Source organism: Chelmon rostratus, chromosome 9, assembly GCF_017976325.1.
Source record: "Chelmon rostratus isolate fCheRos1 chromosome 9, fCheRos1.pri, whole genome shotgun sequence".
Lineage (NCBI taxonomy): Eukaryota > Metazoa > Chordata > Actinopteri > Chaetodontiformes > Chaetodontidae > Chelmon > Chelmon rostratus.
Window position 1 is genome coordinate 18,865,187 of NC_055666.1, and position 12,381 is coordinate 18,877,567.

Consider the following 12,381-nt stretch of genomic DNA (forward strand, 5'->3'; position numbering starts at 1 on the left):
CTGTGGGCCCTACCACTTACACTTGAAAGCGGACATAAGCACCGGCTGGCTGGCAATTGGTAAGCCATATAGCCACACAAACGCATACTAATACTACCAGTGAACGTGGTATTGTCAATTGTAGCTGTTTGCTTTTGTGAACTGGGTTCAGTTCGTTATACATATAGCTAGAATATATTTAAATTGCGGACTGGCCCCGTCTCTCCACTTGTATCATTCCAGCGAAAATTACGTCATATGTTTAGCACCCATATTTAGTTTGCTCAGAATAAGGTAAAGCTTCATCTGCGTTGAGCATCTTGTCATTCTCCTCTTGTACACATTAATTGTTTTTTTTAATCAATTCATTGATTCATTCTGTCGATATTCAGTCAATTACTTTAGTTGCCCCGTTAATCCAAGGAATGTATCCCTGACATCTTGTGAGTTTAATTTACAGTAACACTGAAAGACCACCAGATGGTACTTAGCTCCCAAGTGTTGTGAATTATTCGCCAGAACTGCCTAAAAGAAAGAACATGATTGCTGTAAATCTAACTTGTAACGACCATGATAATTACAGTTTGCTGCGGTAATCGACCATTGTATAAACGGCGACACTGAAATAATAATAAGAAAAGAAGTGCAATGGAAAATGGACATAGACTTCCTCCTTCGAAGTTGTATGCATCTGTCCCATATGGTCTAGCGGTTAGGATTCCTGGTTTTCACCCAGGCGGCCCGGGTTCGACTCCCGGTATGGGAACACACGTTTTTATCATGTTTTTTACTTTAGACTCAGACCTTACATAATATATACCGCGCTGTCCCCCTCGAGAGCACATTATTATTGACGAATGGTGAGTGGTATGGCTGTAGGTTATTTGATACAGCTTTCATCACATACGACCATCATTTCCAGTGAACCTACTCCAGACCCCGCCCGTCGAGGAGTTCTCCTCAATTGCTCTCATCTCACAAGGGCTTGGACATTCCCGGAAGATGCCCATTTCCACTTAAATCTTCCAGTGCTGACACTTATCGTAGTTTAACGTAGTGGAGGAGCGCAAACGACTCAGACCAAATTCCAACGTTAGCTTGTACCGCCATTTTTGTCGTCGTTTACTTAATTAAGACGAAATCGTGTTGAGATGCTGACAAAATTAACTGAAAAGCCACACCTGTGATCGCGTAACGGTTTACTAAGTTAGCTAAACATGAACAAAAACTCCTTCACTTTCGCTAAGATATCAGTCTCTTTTTCCGTTTAACTAACTTACAAAAGTCAAAGCTGTTCTTTGGTGGTAGATTCCACTGACTACGTAAAATAATAATGCTAATATCGATTAAGAAGAAACTATTTATTGAGCATTCTTTACTTTTTACCCAACAGGATATGGCGCGGGCAGTAAACAAATTATTTTCTAGCGTGTTTTAGTCCACCATCGTGCCTCGATGCTTGTTGCTCAACATTAAAAACCTGTCCCGGGTCCTCTGCTCTCGCTTACTAACGCTACAACCAGGCTGCAGCCCAGAACTGGTGCCGGGCCAATCATTTCCCAGGAAAATGTGACTGCTAGGAATTCCCCTGTCGGAGAAAACTGCAACCTTGTGTCAGGAAGCTCTCGAAGCTAGCGGGAGGGTAAACTGACCGGTGACTGTGCGATGATGTAGCTATTGTGCCGTTTGTCTCCAACTGGCTCCAGGGATAATCATGTTTTTCTAACGTCGCCGTGTTTCCTGAGGACCAGCCGCTGACAACCTGCGTAAAGTCGGGGAACATGCCGTGCTGATGACAACTTCCACCAGGGTAAGTCCACTGACTGCCTTTTAAAAAGCATGTTTTACAGTCACCGCTCGTTTTCTTGTTGCAAACAATCTAACTCTCTGTGTGTCATGTTAGGTCTGTGTTTATGTGTTTTTCCTCCAATTGGTGCTTTCTCGTGAAATATTCAGGACTTTTCGCAAATAATAGACTAATGTAGATTATTATAACAGTTTGTACACCAGAGGCCTTTTATCATCAACTAAAGAAGCATGACTGAACTCATATGATGTGAGTATTAGCCCGCTGGGACACATGCTGCTCTGCTTTGCCTCCTACTACATAGATTTCTGTGACTCCCCTTTGTGTCAGTCAGCTGGCATGTGACTGCACTGATGGTGTGTGTGTGTGTGTGTGTGTGTGTGTGTGTGTGTGTGTGTGTGTGTAAATCTTCACAATCTGGTGCTTCATGTAGTGCTCAGGAGATACCTGCCGTGACAATGCCACGACTACAACTGTTATAATCATCTGTTTGGACATATCAGACAGCAGTCACGACTAGGCTATAAGATGAATGCCAGGGCAGCTTTTAGTACTCCGTTATGTTTTACTACCATTATTAAAAGCACTAATACTAATGGTTTGAGCCCTGTTTTGTTCTCCATAGTCGTTATTAACTCTTGGCCCTGAGTCTATGATGCCAGGTGTGGCCCTGTGTAGAAAACGTGGAAAATACTAATGTCGTGCATTCATTGCTGACCTCTCAGAACAATGTGAATCTCATCTTCTGCCTCAAATTACAGTTGATTGTTATTAGAGCTGAAATGATTAGTCGGTGAATCTATTAGTTGATCGACAGATAATTAATGGCAACAATTTTGAGAACGAGCTAATCATTTAGAGTAATTATTTTCAAGCAGGATATTTGTTATTTTTTAGTCTTTAATAAAAGAGAACTGATTATCTTTTGTTTTGGACATTTGGTTGTTCAAATTTTTTTAATGTGTCAGCTTTGGCTCTGGGAAATAGTGATGGACATTGTTAAATATTTCCTGAAATTTTACAGACCATGTTGCAGCCCCGTTTGACATAGGATAAAGGAATGAACTGTTACGAAAACTCTGAAAAACTATAGCAGCGACTAATTATCTGCCTCCACACCAATTCTGCATTACTCAATTTGTACGAATATACGTCTTCAATGCCTGACAAACTTTCCTTTTTCGGGTGGGGGGGGTGTTGTTGATCAACCCTCTTCTGTGGCAAGTCTAAATGTTTGCCAGATGTTTACATTTTTGGGCTAAGATGCTTGTATCATGGGACAGACAAACACAATCTCATTGGTCGCTCCCTTCAGAGGAGGCGGTTGTGAAGCAGAGGGAAGGGGAGAATTACGAGCTCTTAGCTCGTCAGTCCCACTAGAGACAGGACCAGCTGGACCCACCCACCCTTCACCCACCCCATCTCCCTTCCCCGACAGTCTTCCCATGGTGGGAACACTGGCAGAGGCTTGTGGATAATTTGAAACTTCAGTCCACTGAAAGCAATTATCCAGAACAAGACTTTCCAAATATACTCCAGTGTGGAGTCGTCTTGTTTGCTTCAAGCATGTGCCCCTGTTTGAAAAACATCCTGCCATGCTTCTGCCCACACACTCAGCCCCTGTTTCGCCTCTTTCCTCCCTGCTTTTATAGACTTAATGCTGCACAGGCTTTGAGTGATACGGTCAGTTGTGTGTGTTTGAGCACACTGCAGATAGAAGACCATGTGGTCGAGGCTAAAGCAGTTCCCGGTAGCTTTCTTATCCTATGACAGTGATGTCACCGTCAGCAGTCTGAGCAGCTGAGGAGTGCGATGATGGCCGAGGACAACAATGGCGGGCTGTCCAGTGCTGCTGAGGAGCTCCTCAGGCATCAGACACTTCTTCTTCTTGCCCAAGATGTGCCCGCCTGCCTTAATGGGTTGCTGGATATTGATTTGGCTACACAAAAAGAAGATCTGAGCTTTTATCCTATTTAGAAGGCAGCACTCCAATTTCACAAAAGCTTTCAGAGTGGCCTTGCAAGAGACGGGAATCCAGCGTTTTGTTTTGTTTTTTTCTGTCTTGCAAGTTGGCATATGTGGTAATCTGTAAAAACAGGTTTACCTTCCTGTAACAGTGTTCAGAGATATTTGTATCCAGGAGCTATCATGCTGCTGTTTTACCCAAAGTGCCCACACATGCACCCACAAGTCATGTTCACTTGCTCACTAGCTCTTGCAGGCTTGAAAAGAGTGTGATGAAGTTTCTGAGGTCACCATGTTTACGCAATGACCTTTTCTTAGGTGTAAATTAATTTGGTGCCTTAGAAATAACCACAAGATGGCAATGTTCATATGCTTTGGCTAAACAAACAATCATATGAGATGGCTGAAACCTCAAATGTGCTGCTGAACTGCAGGAACCGACTTGTGAAAAGAGAAATAAAACTGTTGAACTTCCCTATTTTAGGTGTAGAAAAATACCCCGTGTTGGCCTGTGTTCTGTTCAGGGCTTGCAGAGGAACTGCTGTGCGCAAAGTTCCTCAATTGTACGCTGCTGTTTCACCACTACAGGCTTTTGATACCTGAATATCACCTTGTCAGACATGTTTGATTGCTAGGCAGCAGCAGTAAGCCGCTGCCACTGGACATGACGTCAGAGGGAAATTAGAGACGAGGGAAATTCCACCTGTAGCCTCATTCTGCTCTCATGCTGCCTCTCTCCTAAGCATGTGACTTGGACGAGTCACCACGGCTTAGTTTCTCCATGAATCTGTGCATTGTCATGATGTAATACAGGATTGCAGTCACACTATTTTTAGCATGCGAATGAAGACGAGATGGACTTTGTGTTTGTCATTTGTAGTTTTACACTAAATGTGGGAGCAAAGGTTAGTTTTGTGAAATATTGAGGAGGTGCACAATAAACTGAGAAAAGTTATATAAACAAAAAAACTGGTATTCTGATATATTATTATAATAGTGTTAGGGTTATATAAAAACAGTTTTACATTAAGGTACAGTTTGACAGTTTGTGCAATGCACCTGTTTTGCTTTCTTGCTCAGAATTAGCTGAGAAGATTGATACCACTGTGATGTCTGTACAGTAAAGATGAAGCTAAAGCCTTGCTGCTAGTTAGCTAAGCTTAGCATAAAGCAGCCATGTCCAAACTATTCCATAAAGGGCCGTGTGGCTGCAGGTTTTCGTTCCAACCAAGGAGGAGCGCACCAGACTGGACTCATTTAATCAGCTGATCTCACTTTTCAGCTGATAACTAAGAGATCCCTTGATGTTGATTGGTTGGCCTGGTGTGCTCCTCCTTGGTTGGAACGAAAACCTGCAGCCACACGGCCCTTTATGGAATAGTTTGGACATGCCTGGCATAAAGACTGGAAACAGCCTGTCCAAAGGTAACAAAATCTGACTGTAAATCCACAACACTCATCAAACAAATCAGATATATAACATGTTAATTAGTGAGCTTTATAGGTAGTGATAAACCGACTTTTTCTTTTACCTTTGGACAGATCCGGGCTAGCTGTTCCCCTCTGTATCGAGTCTTTATGCTATGCTAAGCTAACCAGGTGCTGGTTGAGCTTCACATTAAGCAAACAGATGTAAGAGTGTTATTGATCTACTCATCTAACTCTTGGTGAAGTAAGTGTATTTCCCAAAATTTCACACAATTGCTTTAATTGAAATATTTGAATAAGACATCACATGAGTTTATATTTAGCTGAAAAGGCAGAAATCCTTCAGATACCAGTGAAAGTAAGAATAATCCTATGATATGATGTTTTCCCTGTATCACATAACCTTCACCTCAGTATATGACTTTGTCTCCAGGGAGAACTAGTGGAGAATGAATCAGAGGATATAGTGTCCACCCTGGCAGCATGTTGACATCATGAGATTAGTTAACCACATTACTTAGATATTTTTATGGTGCCACTGAGGTCCATGTAAGAACAGCGTGTAGTAAGCCGTATCACTGATGTATGTGTAATTACGTTAAGGACTGATGGCTTTGTTTGTAATGTTCAGCTCACTGTAAGTTTGACCACACGCAGCAGTTTCTCACGAAAATAGAAACTGGCTTTGGCTGCAACTTCGGCGCGTGATGACATTTCACCCTTTCATTTTTCGTGTCTAATGAGGTAGTCGTGAGTGGTTCTCGGAGGCCTTCCGTGAGTCAGCTCAGCCAGTGCCGCCCGGATTCAAACAGTGAGCTTTGCCCCAAGAAGTCAAACGAGCTTTCCTCATTCAACTGTCAACAAATTCTTTCAACAAGTGTGACTAATGCTGTACACGCGATGACAGAGTAGACGGAGTTCGCAGCGAGCGCTGGCTGCTCCTCACATCTGCTGAGGGGCAGCTGTCTGTCTTCACTGTCAGTAAATTTTGTTTGTTTTTTTTTTCTTTTGGGTTAATTTCAGAGTGACAGGCAGTCTGCAGGCTTGGTGAATTATTTAACTGCATGCAGCCAATGGGTATTATAATCTAGGCCTTGAGTGACAGACTAATATGCTCTTAGGGCCTCATGGCATTTTATTAATAATGAGCTTGAGATAAACTAGAGCTCTCGGGTTTGAAACTGCTGCTTGCTGGCGCACGCTGGGGCAGGCGTGCTCTTAGCCCTGAATTAACCTCAGTGATTGTTTATGGTAAGATGTCTGCATGAGAAACAACAGTTATGTGGTGACATGACGTAGCAGTGAATGCTTTCTGCTGGCATCTGACGCCAGGTAGCAGTCAGTCAGGCCGTAGAGGTGTGATGTGGATGATCTGGACTGTAAGCCTGCTCTCTGTATTTGATAATTGATGAGTTGTAGTTTGTATGTGTGTCTGTGGATTCGGCAGCAGGGGACCTAATGCTACCGCAACGGCTGGTCAGTTTTATGCCACCTGTATGGTTTATACGGTGGGAAATCCAGCTAACTGGATCTCAAACTGCAGGCCGGGGACCATGCTTAGTGCATGAAACAATTAAATTTGCTGCAACAGGCAGCTGTATTTAGCATGAAGCTTTAAAACCCCAATTGCACGCTACCTGCCAAGACACAGACAGACACAGATAGCAGCTAGTCAGTGAACATAGTGGAGCATTTAGCATCCATAAAGCCAGTGAAGAGCGAAATGGAGCTAAAATGAGAGTGAATATTGGACTTTGATTCAGCAAATGGGCAGAAACATGACACCAAATGAAGGCAGATGTTGCCTTGAATTCACTGGATGTGCTAAAAAAAAAAAAAAAAAAAAAAAAGGAAAGAAAAAGCAACTGTGTCCCAAGTTCTCTTGATCAATTTAAAAAGCAATATGTCAGTGTTGTGTTTACAGCTGCAAAGTAACACATCTTTAAATCCCCACAAATGAATTGATTCTTCCCACTTTTTCCCAGGTTTCTTGTTTTGGAATTATCTAATATTCTAAAATGAGTCCAAAAAAAGTGTCCGATTGTCAACATAAACGCTTAAGCTATGACCACCAACATTCAAACAGCCCAAATTTTTCATTGTAGTGGACATCTGATTCTTTTCTGGGGAGTTTAATGTGAGCACTTCCTGTTGTAGCTGTAGGGAGAAAGGTCCCTTTCCCTAGGAATACAATGTCAAGCTGCTTTTCTCTACCAAAAATGCAGAGATGCTATGCTAGGTATGAGGGAGAGGAGAGGGAAAAATTAGCTGTCAGTTTTTCCATTGAGTGTTCAAGCAGTACCCCAAGCAGACCGGGTTTGGGACCCCTGGTCAATAGTATCTCTCTAAGGATCCATTTGCAAGTCGGTGCATGGCTCATGTTACATATTAGTCTGAGTACAGTCGAGTAAACTGAATCCCATATTGAATCTTATCTGCTGAAGGCCTCTGGTCTGTGCATTAAACTCTGCTCAGAGGTGCTAATGAGTCACTTACATACATCTGGATGAGCTGCTGCACATTGAATGCATTGTCTGTTTAGCTGTTCACCTACACAGCTCTTTGTTAGGTCTGTGTCTCTATAGTCATACCCAGTCACCGCAGTGAATCATCCTCCCGGCTCAGCTCACGGTGCTCACTGTCCATGAGTGAGAACGTTTTCGCAGCACTGTGAGCCATCAGCGTATTAAACAAACCAGATAGTTGCAACAACGCAGTCCGACCTCAACCAGCTGACATGCTTTTAAACCAAAATAACTGATATTTACGTCGCATTGGCTGCATTCAACCTTTTACTACCATCCAGACCCGCCAAATGAGTGTTTTCTCCTGAAATAATTCTGTGTCCATCTTTATGGGGTTAATTATACCGCCTTCCCTCTTGTTTACCTCACTCTGCGTCTCTCATGGGCTGCACTTCTGTCCTGTTAGCTGGCCTCTGGCATCCTCCGTTGAAATCCTCCCTCTTCTGTGTTTGACCGGCCGGGGCAGCCATCCGATGACCTCCAAGCTACACAAATAATTCCGTGCGTCCTCCAAAGGCTCCCATATCTCATCCTGTCAAGGATTGTTTCAAAATGTTTGTCAGGTTTTATGAGTCTACAGTCCTCCAGCATAGCTCTTTACTGAGTGATGTGGATTTTCTGAGTGCAGGTCTTTGTGGAATGGCTTTGCCTGGTTCAAATTTTTTTGGCATGCCTACATGAAGTGTGTCATATAAATCAAGTCCAAGTGGGAGAGAAATATAAAACATACTATTTCTCTATTTACTAAACTTTGACCCACAGAAGAAACAGTCTGGCTTAGATAATAGAAATGAATACTGTCATATTAACATGTTTTCTTGTACATAGATTATCACAACATTAGGTTGTGGCAGTGTAATAATGTGAATCTAGCAGCTCAAAATGACATAAACATTTGGATAAACATGCCACAAGATCAACATCATGCTATCAGTGATCTAATGTGCCCCTTTTGGGTTGCAGGGAATTTATTGACACAGGCCGTAACCACACCAGCTTCTTGATGCAAAGCATTGCGCTGCTCTGCCCTTTAATGGGGACTTACCACAGAAATGGGGGCTGTGAAGCCCACGTCTGTTGTGGTTGGCCTCTGTTCTGTAGAACTAGCACAAAAGAGTAACGAGTGACCCTTTTTCCATTCTTAGTCTGCAAAGGAAAGGTGTGTCTTTTCACTCAGCCTGCAGGGTCATGTGACTCCTCGCGGATCACACATCAAGGCATATCTTTAATACACCACCGCTGCAGGAATAAAGCAATAACACAATGCGCCGTGTTAGACAGGCTTTTTGTGTTTGCTCACTGTGGCCTGATTTTAATTGTGTCCCAGTGACATGTCCCGAAGCAGCGGCAATTTAAACGTCTTCACTTTTATTGCTTTTCCCCAGAGTGCAGATGTGATTTGTTGTGCAAATCTGGGTGAGTTTGCGTTCAGTATTACAGAATATGATGGGAGGACTGTAAATTCTCAGGAGACAATAATTGCAAACAGGTTGTTTTTTTGTAAAATACACAATAACACATTATTCACACGCCAGTCATGAAACTCTACAGTTTAGTCTAAATTTGAGGCCATGAATAGGCCTCCAAACACAGTAAACCAAAGAATAAAGAGTGTGTCTGGTGCAGCGAAGTAACATCTGCTGCCTGTCTCTTTTGAGCAGTGATTTTCTAACAGTCTAGTGTCTTTTTGCCCAAACATGTTGGATGTGTCTGTGTGTGTGTATGACATCTTTTGCATGTTTGTCCATCCTGGATGAAAGACTCGCTTGTGGAGTTTTTCTTTATCTGACTCTAAAGTGGAAGGATGGAGGATGTCACACACATTAGGCATTTGATGCAAATTTGTGATTTTGGCCTGTATGAATAAAATTGATTCAACTTGGTGTGTTGCAGACCTTAAACAATACAAACATATTTGTATTTTTGATTTTAAATAGCTAATTTTTTTTTGCTGATCCGCTGATTGTTAGTCGATGAATCCTTTGGGTGCTACTACTTACTGCATGTTTCAGAAGCAGACTTCATAGATGAGGAGGATGCAGAAATCAATTGTTTGAATTTCTATGTTATTGGTGCTATCCATTAAAATATATTCAGCACAATAGCATCACCACCTATTTTGAATTGGTTACAAGCTTGTTTGACATTTAGAAATCAGTTTGTACTGTTAAATCTAATAATTCTTGAAAGGAAGCATAGAGTTATGTTCGATTCACAGTGCTGACTGGCATGCTTTTTACATTTATGACTCTGACCCTTCTGAATAGGCTGAGTTGTAGTTTGTGTGCAGGTAGAGCCCCTTCCTCTGTCTTCCTCAGTGAGGCCTTAGCAGGACATGCAGGGACATTTCATTCTTTCATGTTACTTTGGTTCCTCGAAACCAAAAACTACAAGGACAGCGTTACCTCTGGCTCAGCAGATACTGGCAGACAGCTGTGCTCCTTAGTATTCGCTGAGGGAGAGTCGTGAAGTGGTTTTGATGGCTGCCATGCCCACTTATCCATTTGTTCGCTCCTTTTTTAAGAGACTTTCTGTTGGGGAGATATTTTTTGCAAACAGCTGATCACCCACAGTTAGTGACCTCTGCAATGCAGCGTCTCTTTTCAGATTTGTAGAAAATGCGCTGAATTTGTGCTTACAACATCTCCTCAGTTTGTTCTGAACCATTCCTTCGATGGCTGAAGGATAAACTAAAAAAGAAGTAGTTGTTAGTGGCAACTTTGTGCCACACACATATTTTCCTGTTGCTATCACAGCATTACATTTGAGTCATTACATCCCTAATATTGACAGACGTGCTAAATGTCTGCAGCTCTCCCTCAGGCCTCAGATACTGTTTGGTGTTTGTACAGAGATTTAAATGTGTGTTTTTGTATGTTTACATAGTTGTGCTGGATTTTAGCAGCGCTGCAGTGCATTAGCCGTCAGAGTTCGCAAGAAGTGAACGGGGGCAGTGGACAGTATTTCCAATGAGGTTGACGAATGGAGCTTGTTTGGTGTAACTTTCCCTCACAGCGAGGCTATCAATTTGCCTCGAAGCAAACAGCTGCTTTCTACTGTGAGCCGAAGCGTACTGAACGGAGGCCAGGAAGAATATGTGGTGTGAGAACACTTGATGGAGAGTGAGAGGGTGATTTGGGGGTCTTTGACAAACAGACTCTGCCCCTGTTGCAGCAGAGTTTAATGAGTTCGTTTTTAAAAATGTCAACTAACAAGTCCTGTGTTAGTTTATGTTCATGGCCTCTCCCAACAATCCCAGTTTAAGCTTGGTTTTATTTAGATATGTGACTTGTGCTTTTGTTTAGTACACACCACGGCCCCATGGTGTTTTCAGTGGAAAATGTGTAGAAATGTGCACAGACAAGAGCGTGAAGACACGTAGGGCTCAACCCTCACCACAGACCACCACTTCCTGTTTGCTCGAGCGTCATATTTGATAAAGATTCTAATCAAGTCTCAGCTATATCTGTGCACACTGAACTTAACAAGACGTGTGTTAGTAAAAGTGACCCGTGCAGCCCGCTGCAGCTGATCTGTGACACTTTCTGCGTATTATCATGTTATAATAACACCTCAACATGTCGAATTTGAGACACCTGCACCGAGTTGCTTGAGTTAAACTGATGATGAAAATGATTTTTCACAACAGGAGCTTTCATGTGATCATGATCACTGAAGAGAAGGAGGAGGATGAGGAGGAGGAGGAAGAGAGAACTTTTGGGCCTCTGTGGTGAGCAGTTGCTCATTCCTAAACGCATTTGACTTCACAGTTTCATTTCTTTGTACCTCCCACTGGTAGAAGTTGTTTTATGGGGCTTTCTGCAGGGAGAACAGCTCCCCCACAAGTCAGCAGCTTAACTGGCTCGCTGACATGGCTAATAGACTCACAGTTCATTGTAAATGCTGTAATGGCACACAAAGAGATGTGAACTTTACTTCTGAGCTGCCGTACAGATTTGAATCACCATGCCTGGCCCACATTGTGTGGCCAAAGTCTAAAGTAAGTGCATACCTGTCCAACTGTTTACCTACACCTCCATCACTCCTCCGCCTCTGCAGGAGAAACCCGTCTATCGTCTTTCATGCTGTTTGAGGTGTGGCCCTCTGGTTGGACCTCTCCGCTCCCCCCTCCCCCGCTGCAGCCATGTCCAATCCCTGCCATGCAAAGAACTCACCTGAAAAGGATTTGCATTTAGGGGCCGATACTCGTCGCTGATTGGCCAGGTGAAAGCACTCTGCCTCAGGGCTCCCCTACCAATGGCGACAGTGCTTCGTGACTCATAGGGAGAGGACAAGTTGCTCCACTACACTTCTCCTTTTTCTGCTTCAAGCAGCAGCCATTGCATTGTCTTTTTTTTTCCCCTCCTCCTCTCCAGTTTTGTTTTGTCGCTGTGAGAAAGAGGTGTGGGGCTGGCCAGTGGTCCACACCTTCAGACAGCTTTGTCCCCCTCTGAATGCACCTTGGATTATTCCCCATTTCCACTCTTGTTGTCTACTTTTCTCTCGATTTTTATTGGTTACTGAGATCGACACTTGTTCGGTTGCTATTATGGACCTTGTCACCCGAATCCTGTGTCTTTGAGGTTAGTGATGACTAGTTCTCCTCCTCTTCTCATTTTTTGATGGTTCTCGTCAGTAGAAACATACGACTTGAAATAGGTTTCCGATCATTCTAAG

The 12,381-nt window shown here is 43.0% G+C and overlaps 1 protein-coding gene and 1 non-coding gene across 4 annotated transcripts in view; both read left to right on the forward strand.

Annotated features, from left to right (window-relative positions):
* Nucleotides 1–673: 673 nt before the first annotated feature.
* trnae-uuc lies at nt 674–745 on the forward strand. The gene has a single exon. It is a non-coding gene; the product is annotated as a tRNA-Glu (tRNA).
* A 296-nt stretch (nt 746–1,041) lies between these two features.
* elf1 (E74-like ETS transcription factor 1) overlaps nt 1,042–12,381 on the forward strand; it is a 40,376-nt gene continuing 29,036 nt past the window's right edge. The window contains exon 1 of one of the 3 annotated variants that reach the window (XM_041943872.1): nt 1,042–1,789. The gene's annotated coding sequence lies outside the window, so the exon portion shown is untranslated. Of the gene's footprint in view, nt 1,790–12,034; nt 12,288–12,381 lie in introns of those variants that run through there. The other 2 variants (XM_041943871.1, XM_041943873.1) reach the window with 2 other exon arrangements.